General features: G+C 35.0%; 1 protein-coding gene across 1 annotated transcript in view; it reads left to right on the top strand.

Moving 5' to 3' along the window:
- Positions 1–11828: 11828 nt before the first annotated feature.
- The window catches only part of LOC134658813 (homeobox protein OTX1 B), a 96650-nt gene continuing 81849 nt past the window's right edge, over positions 11829–26629 (top strand). Inside the window, exon 1 of the mRNA XM_063514476.1 lies at positions 11829–12229. The gene's annotated coding sequence lies outside the window, so the exon portion shown is untranslated. The remainder of the gene's footprint in view (positions 12230–26629) is intronic.

The following is a 26629-nucleotide window of genomic DNA, read 5'->3' as shown; positions in this document are numbered from 1 at the left end:
CGCGAGTTATTTTGTAGTATATTTCTCTATGCTATCAAAAAACGCTGGTAGCCTAGCGGTAAGTGCATGCGACTTGCAATCCGGAGGTCGCGGGTTCGAACTCCGGCTCGTACCAATAAGTTTTTCGGAACTTATGTACGAAATATCATTTGATATTTACCAGTTCGCTTTTCGGTGAAGGAAAACATCGTGAGGAAACCGGACTAATCCCACTACGGGCCTAGTTTACCCTCTGGGTTGGAAGGTCAGATGGCAGTCGCTTTCGTAAAAACTAGTGCCCACGCCAATTACTGGGATTAGTTGCCAAACGGACCCCCAGGCTCCCATGAGCCGTGGCAAAATGCCGGGACAACGCGAGGAAGATGATGAAGATGATAATTTCTCTATGCTATCACTAGCTTAATTCAAGCCAGCAATGTACCCGAAACAAACTGTATTGTAAACTTTATTGAGCGTAGTTTATTCGGCGGAGTGTGACTAAACGACCTTTGATATGGGTCACTGATGTTATTTCATTCGGGATGCTCACTGATATCTTTTAAATACGCCATATTGATATCTCAGGTCAGTGACCTTGGTGTTGTAAATCTAGATATTATGAAAATAAAAGCACCCAGTATTTTTTATTCAAGTAAAACATTGTTTATTTTTAAAAATTAATATGTATAAATTTATTAACTCCGTTTGATTATTTCGGTTATTTTGTTATAACTTTACTAGCGACCCGCCCCGGCTTCGCACGGATTAACAAATTATACATAAACCTCCCTCTTGTATCACTCTATCTATTAAAAAAAACGCATCAAAATCCGTTGCGTTAGTTTTAAAGATCGAAGCATACATACAGACAGACAGACAGACAGCGGGAAGCGACTTTGTTTTATACTATGTAGTGATAGTGATTATAAGTGTAATAAGAGGTACGAGCGAAAAACTAATTCCATAGGTACCTTTAAATTTATAAAAGCTCCTAACTCTCTAAATTATGAGAGTTCATTTTTATATGGAAAAGCTGTCACATAAAGTGTCATTCTATGGAACTTGCTAACTATGTGAACAAAAGCCACTAGTAAATTCATCATCATTCAGAGACAATTTCAATATGGCGGTTTGTTTTCAAGCGCGAGCGGGAATCGTATGTCTGTGGTTTGTTTACATAGTTAGCAAGTTCCATAGAATGACACTTTATGTGACAGCTATTCCATATAAAAATGAACTGGTATAGGGACCATCATTCGACGCGAGAGGTATGGCAAGGTGCGAAGTCGGTGGAGGGGGAAGTGGCGCTGATCGACTAGGGCTTCCAATACCGGGATCCCGGTATTTCGGGATCCCGGGATCCCGTCTTTTTAAACGCATTTTTTTATACCGGTATTTTTAAAGGCAATACCGGGATCCCGGTATTTAAAAAAAATGAGGGAAATGCGCAGTATAAACCCTTTAAATCCATTATATTCGGCTGTATCAAAAAGCTTACTAAAGGTCAGACGCATCTAGAGTTAGACCAAGAAAAGTCTGCAACGATTTTGATAGCACGCGCAGTGCAAGTGTTATATTAAACGTCAAACTTCTATGAAATTATGACGTACAAATAATACTTGCACTGCGTATGCGTATGCTATCAAAATCGTTGCATACTTTACTTGGTCTAACTCTAACTGGTCTCTAGCCCGCATTTTATTATTGAAACAAGATCGTTGCCTAATGCGTCAGATAAATATTTGGTGGTTGGTGGTGGATGAATCCTGAAGTTATGTGAGTGATGAATATGATGATAGTGACATTAACATTAACATAATTAGTTCTTATAATTTTATCAAAAAATACCTAAAACGAAAGAGCAAGGATAACTGTAATAATGGCAAATCAATTTTGACGGAAATTTGAAAAAATGTTGTCTGGTTGGTTAAGTTGGACTACAAATGTGACTGGTGAGGTGAAGTCAACAAATTGGATAAAATTATTGCCAACCTGGAGTGTGAAATAAAATTATTGCAGATGGCGGCATTGATTGTTTATTGTTGTAATAGCTTTTAGGACATATCTGGTATTCCAGTGAGCCTTTCTAATTCCCCTTTTTAATAAATCTATATATTTTTAAGAGATTCATATCCAATACCGGGATCCCGGGATCCCGGTATTGATGAAGACAGTTTCGGTATTAATACCGGTATTGTGAGAAGTCCGGTATTTGGAAGCCCTATGATCGACACAAACACAAGTAATCTTGTGGAATGTCCGACATTAGTACTAGCGGCAGCCGCTTGAACTAATTTTACTCCATAAGATTTAAAAAAAACGTAGAAAGTCCGACCAAATGAGGGCAGCACCAGTCGTGCCCCTAGCGAATAGTAAAATCATCACATTAATACATATATTTAGTAAAATATCTAAGGTTAAATTTTAACACAAATACTGATTTTTATTTTAACCAATGGCTGGCTCTATCTAACATGTTATCATCAGATATTTTTAGCATTTGATCATATTATCGCAGGCAACTGTACCTATAATATAGGTTCAACATACCTACTTAACAGTTATAGCTGTAGCTACTGGATTATTATAAGGGACGATATAAAATTATAATATTTCTGTACCTAGGACCACCGGTGCACTAACATTCAGGTACAAAATTATGGAGGCGGTAAACGTGTGTTAAATGTCACACTTGAGTTGAGATCAATTAAAAAAGGCAACTTTCTATGGAAATGAATGTCCAAACTAACTGACCAGTTTTAAATGAGCTTAGGTGTATTTCAAACACGAGAATATTTTTTGTTTTGTTGAAAATCATCATCATCTACGTCTTTCTAGCATTGTTCTACAACGGTTGATTTGAGGAGTCTGGGGTCTGCTCGGCAACTTAATTCCAAGAAGTTGCAAAGGCAATACTTTTACGAAAGCGTCGACAATCTGATCTTTCAACCGTCTTACCGTAGCCTTACCACTACCACGACTGTCTTATAGCAGTCTCAAACTGACAAAGTACGAGCGAGATGCATAGAAAGTAAGTTACGCACATGCTAGCGAATATGTCAGTGTCAAACTGGTAGTAGCCGACCATGAGTCACTGACAGTGTCAAAGCTGACATTTACGCTATCGAGAACGTAATTTACTTACTATACATCTCGTTTGCACTAATATGATGCGAGTACGAGCGAGATATATGTATAGAAAGTAAATTACGTTCTCGACGGCGTTTATGTCAAACTGATGGTAGCCGTACAGGAGAGGTAACTAGGCGTTTTGGGGTCACCGGTAAGCCCGCAAGAATTTTTCACAAATAAAATAAAATAAAATAAAATAAACTAGGCTAACTAGGCTTTAATATTGGGATGAGTCCGAGTTCTAAAGATGTTTTTCTTCACCAAAAAGCGATAGGCAATGTCAACTGTTTGGTACAGAAGTTCCAAAAATTAATTGTTTTAAATTAAATGATAATTATGGTATTATAGGAGGCAAACAAGCATACTAATCTCCTTGTGGTAAGCGATTACCGTCGCCCATGGACACCCACAAGTCCCACAACCCACAACATGAGAGGGGTTGTAAGCGCGTTGCCGGCCTTTAAGGTGGGAGTAAACTCTTTCCTGTGAAGCACAACTACATAACGCATAGGTATGTTTGTCTGTGCGTTTTAATAAGTAGTATAAAACTAACCTCTTCGTAGCTCCTATAAAGGGCGCGCACGGCAGCGGCAAAGATAAACAACCGACAAAAATATAAATTTATGCGCGGCACTGAAAAGTAAAAAATATCGTATTTAACATATATCTCACTTTTGTGGCTCGCCGCGCCGCGCGCTAGCGACTAGTGGATACGACATGGCTGACTCATCTTTATTAGAAAAGCTAAATATACGATTTTTTTGGATTTATCATTTTTAGGGTTCCGTACAAAGGGTAAAAACGCGAGCCTATTACTAAGACTCCACTGTCCGTCTGTCACCAGGCTTCTCATGATAGAAATTCGTAGAAAATTAAAAATCTAATATAATGAAATCAAATTGCGAATCTGTCAGGTGGACGAAAACTAGAGCTGGACAGAAACTAACGCACCTACCCTATTTCTGTTGCCGCTATAACAACAAATACTAAAAAGTACGGAACCCTCGGTGGGCGAGTCCGACTCGCACTTGTTCGGTTTTTAATTATTCAATATAGATAGTAATCTACTAATTTTTTTGTAAAATACGCGTTGTTTTTAATCCTTACCCAGACTTTGCTCGATAAGAGGAGATAGGCCGGTCAAGGAATTTAATTTCAGTGCCAATTCGTACCGTGTCACAGTGACAATAGTATTAGGTCCCTAGCGACTTTCATATTGATTGTCACTGTGACAAGGTACGAAATGGTACTGAAATTAAATTCTTTGACTGTAGGTATATAACAGTTTTTATTATGGTTAAATGAAATATCCCACGTCCCACATAAAACATTGACATTTTATCAGGTAAAGTTGATAATTTATCATTATCAATGATAAAACAGTAAAAGGATATATTGACTTAAGAATCGACAGCCATGGAAGGTAAGTACTTTGTTAGGCTCCAAACAGGGATTAAAGCTCCTGTCAGGTAACAAAAGTGAACGGATACTTCTCAGAAAAAAGGTAAAAGTGAAAATCCTTTCGGATTTTGAGGTTAGAAATTCCCTATTGCTGATATAGGTAGCGCCAACTAAAATCAATGACTTTACGCTACTTGTCTAATGATTTATAACTCAAGATAGGTTATAGGCGTTCCAAAATTGAAGCGCTTACCTTGTGACAAATTGGACAAGTTGCCTTTAGTTGAGGCTGGACAAGAGAGAAATGTGCACGTACTAACGAGCTCCCGCACACAGAAAGAGAAAGTGACGACCTTATGTTTAACAACGAGTGTGACAAAGATGGATGGAATGAGAAAATTAATCAAAAATAACAGATTTCTTCGTAGGCACAGAAATAAATATGGAAGTATTTTTTGTGTACCTCAAGTATGAGTTTAACCTATCTATGGTTACCAAGTGGTTACCTATATAATATCATCTTGTCTCGATCCGGCCTTATTCCTGGTGATTCCTGCCCAATCTACCGCCAGTTAGGTCTTAAATATACAGGGTGGTCCAAAGTCCAAACATAGACGTCCAAAATTTTTTTTAGATTCATCACACAGTCTTCTTTTTTCCAACTCGCAGCCAAGTGAGGATGCTCATTTTTTTTAGCAACTGCGCCTGTAGGTATATGAAAATATGAATACTAAATAAATCGTAATATTTAAAAGAAACAACCAAAATAAAAATTATTAATTTTACGACATCTAAGGCACACAATATGTATCACAATGAGAATCGCAGTCGGTAGATTATGCAATCTTATCCTCCCAAACCTAGTCGTTTCATGTTCGAGCCTCCTTCATTAGCCGAACAAAACCAATGACATTTACTATCACCATCCCCATGACCAAACGATACAACTCCAAACAGCACCATTACAAAATCAACTCTATTCATTAAGCATAATAGTTCAGATTAGTTTGTACGGTTTTTCTAAATTAACACGTTTGGATAGGTGTGAAAGGTATGACATTTGAAAATGTACGCAGCGCAGTTGAAATTTGATTTTTAAATATCGAACGTTCGAATTGGGTTCTTTATTGCGGTCGTTTGGGTGGTAAAGGAAACTGAGGGTTTTTTATTTAGGAGTTTGATGGATTTGGAAGTTGATTTTTGAAGACGGGATTATATGAAACTTTTGACCGCCATTGGTCATATCCAAAAAAGTCAAGCTAGGTAAGTAAAAATATTGTTACAAACTAGCAAAAGCGTTCGCGGTGTGTTGGTTGTAAAGAGTTAAAGTTAAAGCTAGTAAAGCTAATGTATTGTATAATATAATAGATTATTACTTATTACCTATGTATATGTATATGTTTGGCCCAGTACTGTCTCATTTCAAACATAGACAGAGAGAATCATACTGTCATTATCATACGCTAGTAACTAGCACCCAAAAGAAAGGGATGAGTATAGTTTTCCTGGTTCTTACTGACTGACAAGTTGAATATGCCAGACTATACTGTCACCTTAACTGTTTTAATTTTTACGCGTATTGTTGGAAATATTATGTTATATTATTAGTTATACTTAGATTAAATAGTTATTAATGTTGCCACGCCCTAGTAGGGTCCATGAATGTACTAACTAACATAAGAACACCTTGTAGTACCATGGTTGCAATAAAGAATTATGATTATGATTATACATACACTCGGTCCAGCCAACCTCTAGAACTTATCTGTATATTTACTTGAATAATCGTTAAAATAAAATTCTGATTATTACGCGTTTCTTAAAAATAAAAAGTACTGTTTCCTAATCGCATGTGATTGTTATAAAGTACCCAATATGGCGGCACAGTAGCAGACATCGGTATTGTAACAGGATTGCTACTTAGGCATTCGGAGTTTTCGGAGTTTAAATTTAACATACGTGATAGCGTGATACATCGTTTTATGACAAAATGGACTCAATGTTTATATTTATTTAATCGTATGGCGATATATTAAAATAGGCATAATTATGGTACCCAAGCACACCGTTGATCATTTTAAAATATATACCTACCTATTTATAATAAATTAGCTTCTGCTCGCGACTTCGTCTGCGTTAAATGATGATAATGATTGATAAAACTATCCTATGTCCTTAAACTATTTCCATACCAAATTTCATCCAAATCACTTCAGCCGGTTTAAGCGTGAAGAGGTAACAGACAGACAGAGTTACTTTCGTATTCATAATACCTACTAGCGACCCGCCCCGGCTTCGCACGGGTTAACAAATTATACATAAACCTTCCTCTTGAATTACTCTATCTATAAAAAAAAAATCTGTTGCGTAGTTTTAAAGATCTAAGCATACATACAGACAGCAAGAAGCGACTTTGTTTTATACTATGTAGTGATTAAGTAATAAATTAAAGCTATTAAACTCTCTTAACCGTTCAAGTGGCATACGTCCTTTGTCAGTTGTTGGAATTTTATTTTATTTTAATTAGTCAAATTTCAAATTTAATTAACATAGGCAATCGACCACGCGCCGGTGACCGCCACTTGAAGGGTTATGGTTATGGCCCATATTAGCTATCCAGTCATTGCCCAAGTACCCATATTTATGGGTGGCGTATCAATGACTACAAATGGCGGCCCGGCCCGAACGATTTTGTATATTATTACTATTATCAGCCGGCTCTGGATCGGTATTCACCCTTCAAAATTCTTCAAATTCATATGATATTACTCTCATTGCTATTCGCTCACACCCAAACTATAATTATAATTTGAAAACCGCGTTAAGCATATGTGAGATGCACTGAAAGCAAGTCAATATCAAGTCAAAATCAGACTGCTAAATGTTGAATGCGCCTCCTGGTGAATGTATCTAGTTAATTCACAAATATTATCGATCAGCGTAACTCATATTTAATTACGCATAGTTGCTAGGAACATTAAAAAAAAACTAAGTACATGAGACCTCGGGTGACCCTAGCCTAGGGTTGGCTCATTCCTAGGTCAAAAAATAGGCATAGCCATCCAGCGGGGTAATGTAGCCAGCATCATGGGCACCCTTCCGCAGGGGACAGACTTGGGGGAAGGTAAATAGTACAGTTCGTATAAGGCCCACTTGCACCCTAGGTTAACCGGTTAAACCTGGAGTTACCATGGTTACCGTACACTTTGATACCAGGTTAACGGTTTTACCTCTTAACCCCGGGTTAGTGGGATGACACGCAGACACGCAGTAGTTGTGTATCTAGATCCTTTTGTAGCTAAGTTTAGAGACGAATACACCTAATTTACCACACATCCAATTTTTTAATACCTCTTCACCTTATCTCCGGTTCTCATGAAACTATGACAGCTAATCTTTTTAAACAGGTACCAGATTTGGACCACAGTCTTCCCAAATGCCAACAAACCGGTATCACAGATTACCGAAGAATTAGAGGGAATTTCGAATAACATAAAAAACACGATTTTTTAATGGGTATAGACAAAAGAAGGATTAGGGCTACCAACATTGACAATATTATCATTAGGGTAGCGACACACCATTGTTTCATTGCGAACTTTTGTTCTTTAAATAATGGGTGATAATCGTTCGCGTTGACAGCTTTTGTGTATATTTTTATTTCGTTTTGAGTAATTATTATTAAGGGTTAACAATAGTATGAAATAGATAAGTTATTATACAGTTAACAATCGACACTTTCACACTTAAGCTGCTTAATAAGCTGGTTGTTTGACTTCCATGAGTTTAACCATTTAGGTGGTCTGGTTAATCAGGTTTAGCCAAGAAACAGTGTATGTACCTTAGTTACACACAATTAAGAGTCTACCTTTTAGGTTTATATTGAAACTAGCGACCCGCCCCGGCTTCGAACGGTTAACAAATTATAAATAAAACTTCCTCTTGAATCACTCTATCTATTAAAAACCGCATCAAAATTCGTTGCGTAGTTTTAAAGATCTAAGCATAGGTACATACAGACAGACAGACAGACAGCGGGAAGCGACTTTGTTTTAACTATGTAGTGATGATTACACGATTAGCTGATTAACATGCTAAACATGCTTAAATATCAAGTTCAAGAGACATGAAAAAGGGCTATTTTCTATTGAGATATCCTCAAAGTGTGACCTGTTTTCCATGCCCTCAAGTGTATTGTGCAACCTTAGAAGACTTATGTGACAATATTATCAAAATAAAGGCAATGCTGTTTTCATTTAAGAGCCCGTTATCGATTTTAGAGCCAAAATGTAAAATGGATAGATTTAGTCGTTGAAATTGTACTCGTTTTGTTACGTAATTAATATCTAAATAACAAGTATTGGTTTCTATTAGCACGTCTTCTCATCTTGCCTTTTAATAATGAGGTCCCGAGCGTGCGTCACCGGCAATATATATGACGAGAAGGGGCAGTTTTTAAAAATTCATCAAAAAATATACTGGTAAATTAAAAAAAAAATGATGTATAAGAACAGTATCAGGAAATGTAGATTGTTTAAGTATCAAAATTACGTTGAAATTAAGTCGATTTTCACGAAAAATGTTCACTTGTTTTGAAGTAATTTCTGATGAAAATTGATTTCGTCTAACTTTCATTTACTCTTGTTATTTACCATATAACAAAAATGTAGTCTATGAAAGTTGGAGTACAGAATATTATGTGTAATACAAAATTACCATTTTTAGCAGTCCAAACTTTACGAAATTGATAAATAAGATCGACTAAATCAGTGCTTTACGCGCGTTTACCTAAACGTCTATCAGATAAATAAGTTTTTGGCAAAAAAATAATTTTTGGTACTAGCTTTTATCGCCGACTGTACTTTTCTTACGACAGACAACTAATACTCATCGAGACAATTCTAAAAACCCCTAACACAATTAGGTTGCGTTGTTTCATCACAGAGTTCCTATGGCCACCTCCTGTCTCCATCATCAGATCAGTTAGACAGTACCATATTATTGTATTGTCATCAGAACTACATACAGCTGCCAATTTTCATGACGCTACGATCCTTGGAAGATGGTTAAATTAGTTACCTTAGATTCCATTACATAGTTACATACAGGTCGACCTAATGGTTCCTCTACACGTTGGCCCAATCTAGTGGTCCAATATGATGGGCCAACGTGTAGAGAGGGTAGTGGTGTCGGTTGGCTTATGGCGCGGCGAATGGCGATGGGTTGGCCGCGGTGTCGATTTTTCGGCACACATCAAAGGTGTGTGTCGAGTGTGGACGTTTGTGCTCAGTATCAATTTACGGTTTTTTTTTATTAAAGCGCGTTTTGTTAGAGAGTGAGTCTTCTGTACCTAGCACTATTATTTATTCTGTGACTGGACATTAGACGGAACATTGGATGATAACATTCTTGCGGAAATGTCCGATATCGATTGCGAATGATTAATCGATTATTTGATTAAAACAAGGTTAAGATAAAAACATTATAATAGGTACATAGGTGTATATTATGTTTTTTTTTATACAGTTTGGTGACAAACAAGCATACGGCCCGCCTAATGGGAAGAAACAGACATTTCAAGGGACAAAGGCATATCAAGAAAATTATTAAATGACATCTAATAACGGACATGTGTCACATGTGCCTAGAGTTTTTTTTAATTTGTTTACCAAAGACACCCTTTTCACTCACTGTACTACTGACAGTTTGTTTACCTATGTAGGTACATAGTTAGGTACAGTTGCCATCAGATATATTGGAGCGGCCAAGGTGCCTATAAATATCTGAGCACGCCTCTATTGTCAGAGTGTTAGAGTGCTTGTTCAGATATTGTGAATACCTTGGCCGCTCCGATATATCTGATGGAGACTGTACTTAACTACCAATTGGCTATGTTAGAAGTTGGTGGTGGGAAATACAAGCGACGCCAAGGTACGACGTGGTGAAAATATGAACATTCGTGGGACGTTACGAGTGTTACAGCATCTTCATACTATTTGCAACCTGCGGTCACAGAAAATACTATCTGATATACCTACTGCGCGCAATACGGCCACATCTCACAATTTATGTTTTTTGGAGATTATAGTTCGTATTTAGCATTAGAAAGAGGGTAAACAGGGTATCTTTTTATTAAAAAATATTGAAAAACGCTTTAAAAAATTAGTTTATATTACTTATGAAAGCAAAAGAATGTAGGTATATGATTTAAAATTCTAACATATTGGCTATGACTTATTTTTTAATGGTGATTTTTAATAAAATGACATAGGTAATTAAGTATGTCAAGATCGCTTACCTTCTTTCTAATGCTAAAAAAACGAACTATTCATCTAAATTAACAAAAAAATTGATCAATCAGACTTAATACATAAGTAGGTACTATAAAATTCGTTACTTTTGTTAGGTAGGTATTGTTTTGTTGTGAACAAGAAATTTATTTTTGTGTAATATTTTGACATTTAATTATCTGTAATATATTGACATTAGTGTATACCTACCTAAGTTACTGAATTGTTAATTTGTTTTATTTTCTTGTAAATAACTGATTGTAAATATTGCATGCCTTCTCTGGTCTCTGGTAGAACATAAGACATGCTTTTTAAAAATGTTCGCAACCAAACAACACCAAGGGTTGCAAGACCGATTGGAATAAATAGGTATGTACCTATCAACAACCAATAGATAAAAACGTGAACTATTTTTAACAAAAATGTCTTCAGTGTTCATACGTAAAATACTTTTACAGATAGAACCTTGTGAAAAAAAGACTAGTATAAGCAAACAATAAATAAATTATGGTCAAAATATTTCATAGTACTGATTGCAGAAAATAATCGCTTCCAGGCAAAGGATCATAACCTCATAACCGCAAAAATACTTTTATTGCTTTACCATGTTTTTGGTAAGTATCTTAACTAAAATAAGTGAACTTTAAATTGTCCTGTATGCTAGCTTCCATTTACGTATTCGATTATTTAAAAAATCCAAATAAAGAAATAACTAAAATTGGTTATTTCATTATAAAAGTGTTTTTTTATTAATTGATTATCTATTAAATAAGCGATGTATAGGTACTCTTAAGCGCTTCTTTAAAAAAAGTCCATCTTGACCTATTTAATAAAAGGAAAATATAAACAAATTCATTTTCCACCGCGTAGGAGACCATTAACTTTCTAAATGACCGAGACGAGACAGGACAGCACGTGCCACTCGTGCAATTTAAACAAAAAGACCACCTACACACCATGAAACTACCTAATTTATGAAAAAGTCGACAATAGACAATTGACACTCGTTTACTTTTTTTTACCTGAAAATTGGTATGGTGGGAGGGGAGGGGTGCGGAGGGCGCGGAGCGCGGCAGTCTCGGTTCGGCCGCTCGAGGGGACGCCGTGCCGCTCGCTTTATCAACAATAGATCATAAAAATCGAACAAATCCTCACTATAACCTAGTTTTAGTAGTTTACATTTATTTTAAGCAACATTTTAATTAGTTTCAATTTAAAAAACGAAGTTTCCAACATCGACTTAGATAAAGAAATTACTCTAAGACTAAAAGGACGTATAGATTAAAATTGTGCCTCTTTTTAATTTCGATAAGATTAAGTTTTAACGAACGATAACGTGAGTGTGCGTGCCAGTGTCGGTAATTAACGCTTTTCAGTGCAGCGGTATTACTAGTGTTGTAAAAAGATTGGATTTTGGTGCTTTTAAGGTAAGTTTTGCCAAATAAACTATTCAACTAAAGCACAAACAGACTAATGCTTTTCCCAATGTTAAAAAATATATACTTTTTCTAAGCATTAATGAGTAAAACCCATGTTCTGGATGAGTTTTTTAAGAAATTGCAATTGTAAAGCAGTTCTCGCGCGGTACCGCCCTATATTTTCTTACCCTCATTTTATTCGATTTTAGAGATACGCCTACTGTGTACGGTGTGTACGCCTTCGTTATACGAATTATATCAGAAACTATTTAAAAAAATTTAATACCAAATAAATAAACAAATATTTCATAACACTACAATAACAGTGGCTTATTTTGCAAAAAAAGTATCAGTGTAAAAAATAATTTATTATACGTGTGTAATTACTTAAACTTAAATTACCTAGTATTCATGGAAAAAGTAATAATGTTCAATTTGAGGTTATATTTAGTTTTGCAATGAATATTTCAAAATAAGATTAGACGCCTCAGACACCTGTTTATGTTAAAGCCGTCTACTGATATCAGTCAGTGGTATTGAAAAAGTAGTGAGTAATTTAGATTTTTAGGACATATAGATAAACAGAGCAAAGCAAATTGTGAAATGAACTTATCAATCGATTAAACCCTTGAAAGATAATGTTCTAACTTTTTGTAGCTACTGACTTAACTGTATCAACAGTATTATTTTGGTACTTATTATTAAATTGTACAACGGGATTAATTCGCGTATTTAAGTTTTAAGATTTACCTCCGACGTTTCGAGGACGGCGTTGTCCCCGTGGACTCGGAGAAAACTGAATACTCGATTAAGTCCCACTGTACAATTTAATAATGTGTAAAAGTCGTGAAAGTTAATATCAGTATTATTATGGTATGTCAAAGAAAACTTAAAAAGTGAGTTACGCAGTTTTATACACCTACCTATTACTTAGGTAAAAAATTGTGTTTAACAATGAATCATAATTAATTAATTATTCCAATAAATATAAATTTGAAATTACATATTTTTACTTTTGTAATAATTATCTATTCAATGAAGTAGGTTAGATATCGATCCTAATATTTATTGAATAACTAATGCGGTAATGCGGTATACACACCATTACATCTAAATTCCGATTATGAATAACGTCCCGTCGGTCTATTGCTTTCTTAGGTATTTTAATTGGGTAAACCCTAAGACTAGTTTTCTTTAATTAGCATAAAATTATCTAAGTACCTACTTACTATTTTTATGATTTTGGTGATGGTTTAAAATTAAATTTCAATTTTAATTTTCAAACAATAATATTGTAGGGCCGATTTGTAATATTTGTATACATATTTAATATTTAGTAGGTATACTATCCTTATTTTTCGGAAAGGGTTCTTCTAGTACTACTTCAGGTTTCTGCTTCGGTCTGAAATGAACGCATATAATCTGAAGTTACAAGCAACCGCTACGGTAACCACTTTTTGCAGTTCCTTCTGGTATAAATAAATAAAAACTAGACACACCCGTCAAATTAGGAGCGAGTACGTATATACCTACCTACAATAGCAATTACTTCTACCTCTCAAACGTACCCCTCGCCGAAAACCATTAAGCTACCCCGCCCAGGGGTGGAACCAGGGAACCACCGTTGGCAACATCGTTGCGTAATAGTGGTGATGTCTATTGTTGGTTTTTATTTTATTTTTAAAAGCGCGGTTTTTGGGAATTGCTACTTGGATGGTTTTAGTGAGTGGTCTTTTTATAGTGATACTTTTTCTTACAATTCACAAATGGAACGTTTCTACAACGTCGTTGTAGGTAGGTACTTGATTTAAAAAAATAGTTATTTGTACAACAAGAGATCAAAGTTTGATATTTCTTAGAGTGCTTATTTTGAGTCCCGTGCAAGCGAAAGATTCTATACTAGAATCTTGAGCGTAGTAAGGGACTCAAAAGCTCACGAGATGTAAATAACTTTGATCTCGTGTAGTTCACAAAACTTTTCACCTCAGCGGTGAGAACATATTAGAGAACCCGAAAAATGTATTCCTTCTTCATCACTTACCTCTATTCACTCATGTTTTCTTAAGATATACCAACAATTAAATTTTCACCTCAGCAGCTCGAACACGGGTACTTTGCTATTTAAAAACAGTGACCAAAATCGCATTTTGCTCACTTAGTGAGCAAAATCGCATTTTGCTCATTTTGTCTCACTCAGTGAGCAAAATGCGTTTTTGCTCACTGTTTTTAAGTAGCAAAGTACCCTTGTTCGAGCTGCTGAGGTGAAAAAGTAGTTTTAATAGTGAAGAAAACAGCTTTAATTTTAATGTTTGTTTTGTATACTTTTCGTCATTTGTCTATGTTTATGAAACTACCTACTTGTAAAAATGTAGGTATCTTAGTGAAAATATTTTAAAATTTTCAATTCTTTTCCATGTTTAATGATACGATTCCAGACCGAAAATAACATATTTGTTTGATTAATTAAATAAATAATAAATTTTATAGATACATATATCTACATGAATATAGATACATGAATCCTATGATAGGTAATACAATTAGGTGTCTACCTACAAACTAAGGTAATAAAAAGGAACCGTTGTAATCACTAAAAAAACTAAAAACTTAACCATAACCGAAACTATGAAAGAACTATGATGTTTTAATTAAACATTAATGTAATATTAATAAAATACAACATTTCTTAGACCACCATCGATAGCAGGTAAACTTATCATTAACTCAGGATTAACAAAATCGGCTATTGTTTTAACCCTACCTACCTATATTTTAATTTTAATCTGCACTCAGAGAAGATGTACGAGAGATAATTTAAAACCACGTTTTAATCTGTCATTAACGCATCGTAATCTGTACTGTAATGGAGATTATATCGTCTGATAATTTTCTTAGAAATTCTGGCATTTCCTGATACGTTGCTATTTACCTACCTACCTGCTAAGCGCTTTTTTTAATTACTTTAACTACTTACCACTCTATTGTAAGCATCTGTTAAATTAACTACTTAGTTTTTAGGGTTCCGTAGCCAAATGGCAAAAAACGGAACCCTTATAGATTCGTCATGTCTGTCTGTCTGTCTGTCTGTCCGTCTGTCTGTCCGTCCGTATGTCACAGCCACTTTTCTCCGAAACTATAAGAACTATACTGTTGAAACTTGGTAAGTAGATGTATTCTGTGAACCGCATTAAGATTTTCACACAAAAATAGAAAAAAAAACAATAAATTTTTGGGGTTCCCCATACTTCGAACTGAAACCCAAAAATTTTTTTTTCATCAAACCCATACGTGTGGGGTATCTGTGGATAGGTCTTCAAAAATGATATTGAGGTTTCTAATATCATTTTTTTCTAAACTGAATAGTTTTCGCGAGAGACACTTCCAAAGTGGTAAAATGTGTGTCCCCCAACTTCTAAAATAAGAGAATGATAAAACTAAAAAAAATATATGATGTACATTACCATGTAAACTTCCATCGAAAATTGGTTTGAACGAGATCTAGTAAGTAGTTTTTTTTCTATACGTCATAAATCGCCTAAATACGGAACCCTTCATGGGCGAGTCCGACTCGCACTTGGCCGCTTTTTACTAATAACTAACTGCATTTCTGCAATACTAATCATGTGAATTAATTATTTAGTATGTAAATATACCGATAGTTATTAGTAATATGTTATTTTAACTCCCATTCTATTGTAAGCATAGGTATGTTAAATCACTTAATTGAAGTGAAAAAATAAGTGAGAAAACAGCCCAAGTTTTTTTTTATATGTAAATATACCTACTTATAGTTACTTGTAATGTTTAAATATTACACCTGGAGTCTGTGCGGAAAGAGAAGAGTCGTGAAATGTATACATTTCACAGACTATAGGTATAGGATGTAGGTAAATAGGTAATAAACATGCAGATTGTAATAGATTTTTTGTTAGTCAACAAGAGATAGAGTTAGAAATCAATTTCTAAATATATCCCCCGACGCAGACATAGTGATATTAAATATAAATATATAAATATACAGCTCAGCCATCTTCGAGAGGGCGTCGCCCAAACCACGCCCCTTCAGCGTTAACATGTTTTAAACAAACTTTATGCAACTGTTAAACAATGCTTGTAGCAATAAATTTTATTGATCATATTAATTGATTTCGTTATGTTGAAAAATAATTATGTTGTCATTATTGGGATAATGAAATTCACGGAAACGTTACAAATAATTACCTACTGTAGCATTTAATTTTTGACAATTATTTGTAGTAGGAAATAATAGTAGATGAATAATGTTAAAATAGGTATTTCCTACACTCTTGATAAAATATCGTAGTTTTTAGCTTGTAGGGAATTATATTTTTTATTAATTAAACATAAAATTAAACCTTATGCACTGTGTGGTTAAATCAATGAAAAAATGAATGTTAGTGCACCAATTAAATAGAAATAAAGTAAACTAACATAAAAAAAACTGTCGGATTTTTATGCTATTACTACATATTTTAAGCCATAAAACGATTAAGGTACTTTATTATTTTGATTTATCTATTTATGGGCACTTTATTCAATTTTAATTTTAACAATTTACACATAGGCAACAAGGATTATGTTTTTATTATAAGTATATTTTCCACATACAAATAAAGATTACTGTACCGTGTACGTTATAAATAATGTTTAATTCCAACGTTACCATTCGCCAAACCAACACCCATACAAGCCATACACGGCCATACACGGCCATACAAAGCCTCAAAACTGCCATTCACCACTTTAATTGGATAGAGGAGTGCCGAGTCATCGCGCTTTGTTCCTCCCGAGTTACGCGCCAAGGATGTATGGCAGTTAAATGAGACATAAAAGGAATCATTAAGATATAGGCGTAAAATGTGAATACAATCGGAATTTATTAATTTTGTTTTTTTAATGTAGCTAATTCCGTCATACGTCTGGGACTATTCCGTCCAAGAGCTTATATTTTTTGATTTTAAATTTTTTTAATTGTAGAAAAACCTATTTTCTCTTTTCAATCGTACTAAAAGCAATCGCTGCTTTGTCGACGAATTTATCAATTTTGTTCGTTGTTCGAGAAAAACGCTAGTAGACGGAATAGACCCTATGACGGAATTAGCCACATTGACCTTATAAAACAGACTGAAATTGACGGATTCAATAAAAAGTACCTACCTAATTGTAATCAAGACTAGGTAATACTTAGTACCATGCATACCTATTTCTAGCTCGAATTACAATGTACGTAGGTATGAGTTATAGACGTTATAGTTAAGTACTATATCACCTTAGGTACTTGCGCCTAAGACGACCCATCGTTATTTTTTATTTTCTTATTTTGTCTAAAAGTGACTGATATTATATATCGCGAAGCGTCTGGTTGACGTAACTGGTGACCGAAGAGCTGGCGGCTACCTCACACAACGTATCAGCATTGCGATACAGCGAGGAAATGTCGCCAGCATCCTTGGTACAATGCCTCAAGGGCCTATTTTAGATTTAAGCTAGTTTTTAATTTCTTTTAGTAATACGCTGTATATATCTTGTACTGATATTTAGATACCATTCTATTAGGAAATTGTGTAGCATAATCGTATATGTAACCCACATATCGTGCTTTAAGCTCATCTAGCGCTAATATATCATAGTACCTAGTCATCATCACGACGATAAAACATCAATTAAGAGTTTCCCATGCGCGAGCGCAAGTTAATCACCGTTTCATAGCCGCAGGCGCCATGTTGGTTTTGTAACCGTCTGTACGTCATTCTATATTTAATTAATAAACTAGCTTGTGTATGGCTTGGCTTGATTTTTGTTAGCAATTCAACTTTTTGTATCTTTGTAGGTATCCCTGGAAAACAGTGTTAGGTATATTTTTGGTTACTCAACTATTTACTGTAGATCGATACTAATGTATAATGTAGGTATTTGCTTATTACTTAAATTATTAACCCGCATATTGTGCCGTATTTTAAGTTAAAGTTCTTCCCTAATCCATGAATTATATGCTAGGTACAGCGCTTGAAAATTATTCAGCAGTAATAAGCTAATAATCAGGTTTATCTCGCGTATTTTTAATCACTCGCGCGAGATGTTTCGGAGAGCCTAGGTGTCCATTTTCAAGCACTAACAGTGCACTAGTAGCACACTATTAACATAGACTATGTATAAATGCACCTACTATAGTAGGTACACGATGTGCAATGGAGACTTAGACTCTCCGAAACATGTCGCGCGAGTAACCAAAAATACTAAACGATTACTTATTAGCTTGGTGTTAGTATGACTCACGACAGTTTGAAATAACAGTTTCGCTTATTCAGGTTTGATTATATAATATCCTACCATGATTATATCCAGGGTTGGGCAGTATTTCAATTACATGTATTTGAAATACGTATTTGAAATACGTATTTGAAATACAAATTAGTATTTTGTATTTCAAATACTACCTCAAAAGTATTTTGTATTTGGTATTTCAAATACTGCACTCACATGTATTTAGTATTTTGTATTTCAAATACTTCAAGCTTCAAAATACATTTCTATAAATACATTTTATTAAATTCTATAATCCTAAAATGTCTAATCTCTCGCACAAGCTGTGAGCCGACCGCGAACCTCCGATCCAGCCGAGATACAATTTTCATTGGCTGGATACTGGATCTATATTAGGTCAACTTCTGCGTGGAACTTTTCGTTTAAATCTAGGGGATAGGGTCATTGCAGTAGTTTCCGTCCATGCACTAGTTTTCGACGACTTGACGGATTATCAAATATATATTTCATTTTTAATTTACTACTTTTTGCGAAATCTTCATCTTCCTCGCGTTGTCCCGGCATTTTGCTACGGCTCATGGGAGCCTGGGGTCGGCTTGGAAACTAATCCCAGTAATTGGTGTTGGCACTAGTTTTTACGATAGCGACTGCCATCTGACCTTCCAACCCAGAGGGTAAACTAGGGCCGTAATTGGAATTAGTCCGGTTTCCTCACGATGTTTTCCTTCACCGAAAAGCGACTGGTAAATATCAAATGATATTTCGTACATAGTTCCGAAAAACTCATTGGTTCGACCCGGGGTTCGAACTCGCGACCTCCGGATTGCAAGTCGCACGCTCTTACCGCTAGGCCACCAGCGCTTCCTTTTTGCGAAATATCATTGTTATATGTAGACAGATATATTGCTTAGACGCCTTAGACATAAGGATTGAAATCAGTCCAAATTTGTGCAGGAATGTAGGTATATATTCAAATTTCGTCAAGTGGACGTAAACTAGAGCTGGACGAAAACTAGCGCAATGACCCTATAAGTTTATATGAAAGGATATTCGTTAACGTTAAAACTAAATGCTAAACAAAAAATAAATAAAGGTATATTTTGTAATTGAAATACATTATTTTAAACACTGTAATTTGTATTTTGTATTTCAAATACTTTTAAAAATGTATTTTGTAATTTGTATTTCAAATACGTGGAAGCCAGTATTTTGCCCAACCCTGATTATATCATACATCATACCTCGGTGCAGTGCCAATTAACTGCACATCATTAGTCGTAGATCCGAAGATAGATCCGGAGATTTAGTCGCTTCACGCGGGGGTGATAGTGATCTGTTTGAATTAAAATGTTTATCTGCCACGACTCGGTCTTATTTGAAGTACGAAACAAATAAATGTCGTTTAATTAATGTAATGTTGCCTTAGTGTAGTATTTTTTCCGTTTTACAATAAAATGGTATGGATAATTAATTTAGAACATTTCGCCCGCATAGCTACTCCCTGCTTAGATACACGACTTTATCTCATTCATTCATAATGGTAAGTCATGCAATATGTTAAATTGTATAGGTACCTAAAATACACTGGTGGGTAGGTACCTACTTACCTACCCACCTTAGGTTACGTCACCTAGGTATCATATGTACCTATATTTTTTCTTGTTATCGTTGTTTCTCGATTATTTCAGTTTCATCTCACTTTATAAAAGTCAATGTATAAAGGTATACTAACAATAGTATAACCACCCTAATACCTACCTACCTTACCTAACCTACGACTACCTATAATAAAAAAAACAACGGGTTGCACTCCGGGAGTGCCGACAGAAGTGAAAACTCAATGACTAGTCCAAAATGTCTGCAGCACTATGTATAATTGACCCATCCTCCTTTCTATTGAAAAACTTTAGTTCCGAAATTGCTGGTCAGTGAGCTTGTTTAAAATTCGAAATTCAAATTTGTAGCGTTAATTGTTTTTTCTACTCCCGTACTTTTGTCATTTACAGGGTCGTGCACACGTCTTTAAAACCCTTGGAGGATATAATCAAACGGAGACGCCATGTCTGTAATTTTCTGTACAAAACCGTCTGCCGATTTTTGCGGGGGAGGGGAACGTCAAATGTATGCGTAACGTAAAAATAGCCATGTCAGATAAACGTCAGTCCATACATTGTGTATGACCGTTGGCCGCCTATTTTCGACAGAGGGGAAAGCCTGTTAATGGCTACTCCGTTTAGTTGTATCCTCCAAGTTAAAACCCTATCTTAAAGTTGTCAAGACAAGTCTTTAGTCTATTCCCTAAAAAAGCATTTGTGCATACACGCAGTATCTTTTTGGCTCTTTTACGATACTTCGTGTAATGGCCACTTAAAAAATACATTGTTGCCAACCTTATAGTCGTAACACACTGTCGCACCGCAACGCGACCTTGGTTCGTCGCACCCATAAGTGAGAGCGAGAAAGAAATATATATTTCTCGCTCTCGCTTATGAGTGTGAATGTCATATCTGACAAATAAGTGAACCATAGACATGTTTTTATTTTAATTTCTTTCATTCTTTTCCCGCTCGTACCCTCCATTCTTTGCTACTTCTTGAATATTGTGAATCTTGAATATGAATACTATTCTGCCTGTCGAATGAAAACTTAACTTTTGTGTTAAAAAACAGTGTGTCTTTCAAGTTAAAATGAATGAAGACAAAAACTTAGTGTCTACGCCTGAAGAAATATCAGTAATAGCACAAGAATCACTAAAACCAGGTACCTAGATACCGTAGGTAGAAGTCCACTAGATGACATGAAAAATATTTGTTAAATTTACAATTTTATTTCAAAGTAAGTGTTTGGTCGTAGAAAAAGTATTGTATGCAACGTTGTTTAACTGAGTCAAAAAATACTCGTGGCGTCTTTATTAACAATTTTCGGCTTCGCCTCATATTGTTACTCACGCCCCTTTTTTGACCCCTCTTAAACAACGGTTGCATAAAATACTATAAAATTCGAATAGAAATTGTAAAGTTACCTTGCAGGTCATGATATTTTGAGTTTTATTCACCAGTACTAGAGTTCACTTTTATTAGCGATTTCATCAAGATGTAGCTTTATTGAATTATATTTGAGTGATATAAAGTTAGGATGTAGTAACTGTGAGATCCTCGTATTTCAGCCCGTACAAGATTAGAACATTGAGCTTTATTGCTTAATATAAAAGTCCATTTTTAAATAATTGACCTGATTATGATACGTTATGACTAAAGTTCTTTGATGAATAAAAACGAAACAGCAGGCTCAGGCATACATTTTCGCCGCGCGGTAGATAGAGAGGGTTACGCCTTACGCCTTACCTACGCCTTACGCTGTCTCGAGTTTATCATTTTTTCCCCACCTCAAAAAGTGCACAGCGCCGCTAAAGAAGTTTTCACTTCAAAAAAGTATAAAATCACATAGTTATAAACATCCTATTGAACATTACACCCCAAAAAACGGATTACATTTCGTAACTTGATTACCAAAACTCATCAATCTGATAAAAATCCACTTCTTGACACTTTCGTATCTTATCTGTGGTCAGAACGTTTACTTCATTACCTACTTTAATCTAAATTAAAAATAAAATTTAAAAAAGATACATGTCAAAAACTAGTTCATTCAAATTTAATATCTGTGGCATGGATTAATAGATTGATATTAGTTTGTTTTGTGTGTTATTTTGTTTCTTATTTTACTGTTGTTGATAATTATGTATTGTTATCGCAATAACTAATCTCCGTTTGATAAAAAAAAGTCGTGATTCGGTATAATACACGCGTAATGCGCCTGTATTGGCAGATTATTTGTTAATACGAAGAATTTAAATGTATTATTAGGTTTAAACTTCGTAAATACTTATTTTGGTAGGTAGATAATTTACCAGAGTCTGTGCATGTTTTGTTTTCAATCTTGTAACTAGACATCATACATTAGGTACATATATAGATCGATTTGATGTAGAATCAGGCATCCTCCTAATTATAGATCGATAGGTACTACCTACACACGTATTAGGAAATATGGATCTATAAATTTATATACTGAATTAAATAAATAAATATTTTATAAATTACTATGACTTTTAAAAAAGGTGCATAAGTAGTTTAGTGTTTTTATCTCTCAATACAATTTTCCTAATATTCATAGTAAATGTAAAAAAATACATCAGCAATTACCTAATACAAATACAATGTGGAATTGATGGAATTATTAAAATACAATTTAATATTAAAACAATACAATTTTAATATTACCTAATGAAGTAGTTATAACAAGTCGAAAGTAATCCCCAAAGTACTTACTAAATATACCTACGTCTATTGTGACTTGGTAGTTTTTATGACACACAATAAAAAAAGACTATAAAGAGACCTCCTCCTACCTACTGTGCGCAATTTGCAAAACAAAGCAGTGCCAACTTGAAAAATAAAACCGCCCAGAGACAATAACTTTTTTATTTCACAAGGCAGATGTTCGAGCGCATACTGCCAATGATGTTTATGTGTTTGTTGGGAAATAATAATAATTAGTGGTACGCCCTTTCACGGCCCTTGCGGATTAGCCGCCCTTTAAAAAAAGTCGCCTCACCAGAGGGTAGATGGCAGTGGTTTGGTCGGTTTCTATGGAACTAGAATGTTATTTATGGTTTTCTGTGTCGTCACGAATCCATGGAATTGAAGTAGCAATCGTGTGTATAGATAGTAGCAATAACAAAATCATAATTTACCTACATAGTTAGGTACATGGGTACTTTAAGTAGAAACTAAAAATAATCGTAAAATTATTTCTTCAGGTCTGTTATTAGTGTTATTTTTGGCCGATTTATTGTTTGCATACTAAGTAGGCATACATCAGGCATAGTTTTGCTAAATAAATATACCTAGGTACCTAACATAATATGTAACTAAAACAGATGTCGATGTCACATTAGGTATCTGTTTCTGAATAACGGTTACCTAATCTCAAAAGACAAATAAAACATTAGTAATTACTAATGTAATGTAATTTACTTTGTTTTCCAAAGAATTCGAATCGTTTCTGTTTTAGGTAAAGAAAGTAAAATCAACAAAATTCAAGTAGGTAGAAGAGGTAGATTTTTCGTTTGGTTTTCAGAATTTAGTCTGCAATTTGTGATTATTTTGAATTTTTACAAATTTATAAGTAGTAGAAGTACCCTATAAATATTGACTCCCTTGAGAGTATCGAAATATAGGTAGGTACATACTTATGTTTTTAGCGGCATAAACGGCCGTATCTTTTTTTACGTTAACTAAGAAGTTTGATTTTTTCACAGCTTCAAGGGTCTGTTGACCTGAGTAGGTAGGTATAAGGTAAAGCCTTATGTAGGTACCTACCCACTAAAATATTCCATTTGTATAGGTATTTATTCATTTATAGCACAGTACATAAAATCATTATCCTGTTATAGCATAGGTACTTTTTATTTGAAATTGTAATTGCGAAGCGTCATAAAAAACATTCATTATTTTTTTCTCGTAGGTTGGCATTCAATTTAGGTCGTTAAAAAGGACCACATTTCGTACAATTAAATATACCGCCCACACACGACGCTATAAATTACCTATGAATAGGTAGGTTCTTTATTGTACACAATCGTGCGTTACTATTTGTTGCTATCACGTTCCACTTGCATTCATGCATGCGAAACTCACCCGATAAAATACCTATTGTATTCACGGCTTTTTAAAAAGTCACGTCGAGGCAACATTAAAATCAAATTTGAAATTCCATGTGATATTTTCGGTGACATTTTATTAGCAAGCTGTAATTTATTTCAAATAGGCCCATATAATATTTTATTCAACATCACTCACATCTTATACTTAAGTATTTCACTACGAGTTAGTCGTAAAATAAGAAAATGTTCGACGTCGTTTTAATATACGTCAAATGTATCTAAAGATCCAAAGCTCTTGCATTATTTAAACTTATCGAGTCTAGATTTCCAGAATCACTCGAAAACCCAATAAAACACCCATCTATACCCATCTTGCTTCCACTTAGGAAGCGGCTAACTTAAAAGCAGCTATCTCTTTTTGTTTGCTAGGCGGGTGATTTTAAAGCCACGCCTTGCAACACCCTCTGTAAGTTCTTCTATCCTGTTCTTTCTCGTGTAAAGCGTATGTTGCGTCGCGCTGACGGTTGGTATCGATTTTCGTTTTTTCATGTTGTTTACTTGGTTGAATGCCGCCAGTGTTCGCTTTTCGAATATTTCTTGGTATCGCGTGTTGACTTTACGCGGGAGAGTTGTAATTGCAACTGGATTTATGTGTTGCCAACCTTTTTTGTTGGGGTATTTTATAGTGCAATTACTATAAATAAAAAAATCGAAGCGCATGTTGAAATGAGGATTAAAGTGCAATCGTCCGTAGATATAAATTTGTGATAGAGTTGAATTTAAATTTATTTTGAAGTCTACGTTAGACCAAACGCTTAGGTAGTTCATATTTACCATTTGATATTAGAGAAAACTAAACTTTTTTTTTAAATTTCATACCTACATTAGGTACCTACACAGTGGTATGGCTCATGGCTTTAAAAGAAGGACTAATAGGAAGGACTTAGGAGTTTTATAAATCATCATTATCATTAATTATTACCTATTATTCTTTAGTCGTCATCTCACTAGGATAAGCTAGTCTACTTACCTAATATAAATTTAAAGCATACCATACTTTTTTTGGAAAATTAATCAAAGTATTAAATAATTTACTATACTACTACTACGTACTACTACCTACTATAAGCAATAAAATATTTCGAAATAGCCATTCACAACTTTATCTGTCCACTGCCAATCATCGACAAATTTCATGCCCACATGTAGCAATTACAAAAGTAGCAATATCCGACCCTCGCAAACCATAAACAATAACTTATTCCATTTATCTCCGCGCACCATAGCCGAAAACTCGAAAACTCTCAATTAGAGCACGAATGGCCAAGGCGCGTGCCCATTGTGCCAGTACCAACATGGGGGAGCTAATAAATTGAATATATGCGAAGTGAATTAGAAGCCTTATGTTGGCTACATTGGATGGCGATTAGTTTTGTATTATAAGCGGGGGAAAACGAACGGTCTAATAGTTACGGCCGAGTGAGGACACCTTGGCCCTGATGTCACGTCAAAAATCGATTGTCAAAGTCTAAACTTTTTGGAAATAAACTATAAGTATTGCGATGGAAATATCTAGGCTTCAAAAAAGCAAAAGTTTGAGTAGGTAGCGACCTAATTACAAAGAGAAAAGTTTATTTTTATATTGACAATGAGCATCTCTCGTACAGCTCTGCTGAAAATGCCCCTACATTTTACACGGCAAACAAGATAACCAATAAATTTAAAAAGATTTTCGTACCTATCTAGCTATATACCTATGCAAACAAAATGCTACCCATGTTAACTAAAGTCTATTTTTTTATTCGGTAGACTAAAATGACATTTCATAGTATGAACATCATGTGTCATTTCATACAATGAAATGTCATTTTAGTCTACCGAATAAAAAAATAGACTTTATGTAAACAAAAGTCACTAGTAGATAAATTGACATTCCATAGAATGACACTTTATATCAGGGATGTTGCGAATATCCGCATCCGCATCCGCAACCGCGGAACTTCCGCATTATTTTCAACATCCGCATCCGCATCCGCATCCGCATAAAACCGATGCGGATGTAATGCGGATGCGGATGTGGAACAGGTCGGTACAGGAACGTCTTAGCATCGGCGTAAGTGCTAGACTGCTAGGTAATTTAGTCATTAACCAAAAAACCTATTAGAAATGAGCAGTCAAGCGTGAGTGGGACTTATTGTACGGAGCCCTTGGAATGCGAGTCCGACTCGCACTTGGCCGGTTTTTTGAAATAAAAATTACTAAAATGTAATATTTGACGTTTTTTATGGTAGTATCTTGACATCCGCATCCGCATCCGCATCCGCGGATGTGAGCCTTTAAAAATCCGCATCCGCATCCGCATCCGCGGATGTCAAAAAATCGGCATCCGCAACATCCCTGCTTTATATTATGAAGTCGTCTTCATAATTTCACTCAATTCGTAACTCTTTCACATT

This window comes from Cydia amplana, chromosome 23, assembly GCF_948474715.1.
Source record: "Cydia amplana chromosome 23, ilCydAmpl1.1, whole genome shotgun sequence".
Taxonomy (NCBI): domain Eukaryota; kingdom Metazoa; phylum Arthropoda; class Insecta; order Lepidoptera; family Tortricidae; genus Cydia; species Cydia amplana.
This window is presented reverse-complemented; position numbering and strand designations above follow the sequence as displayed.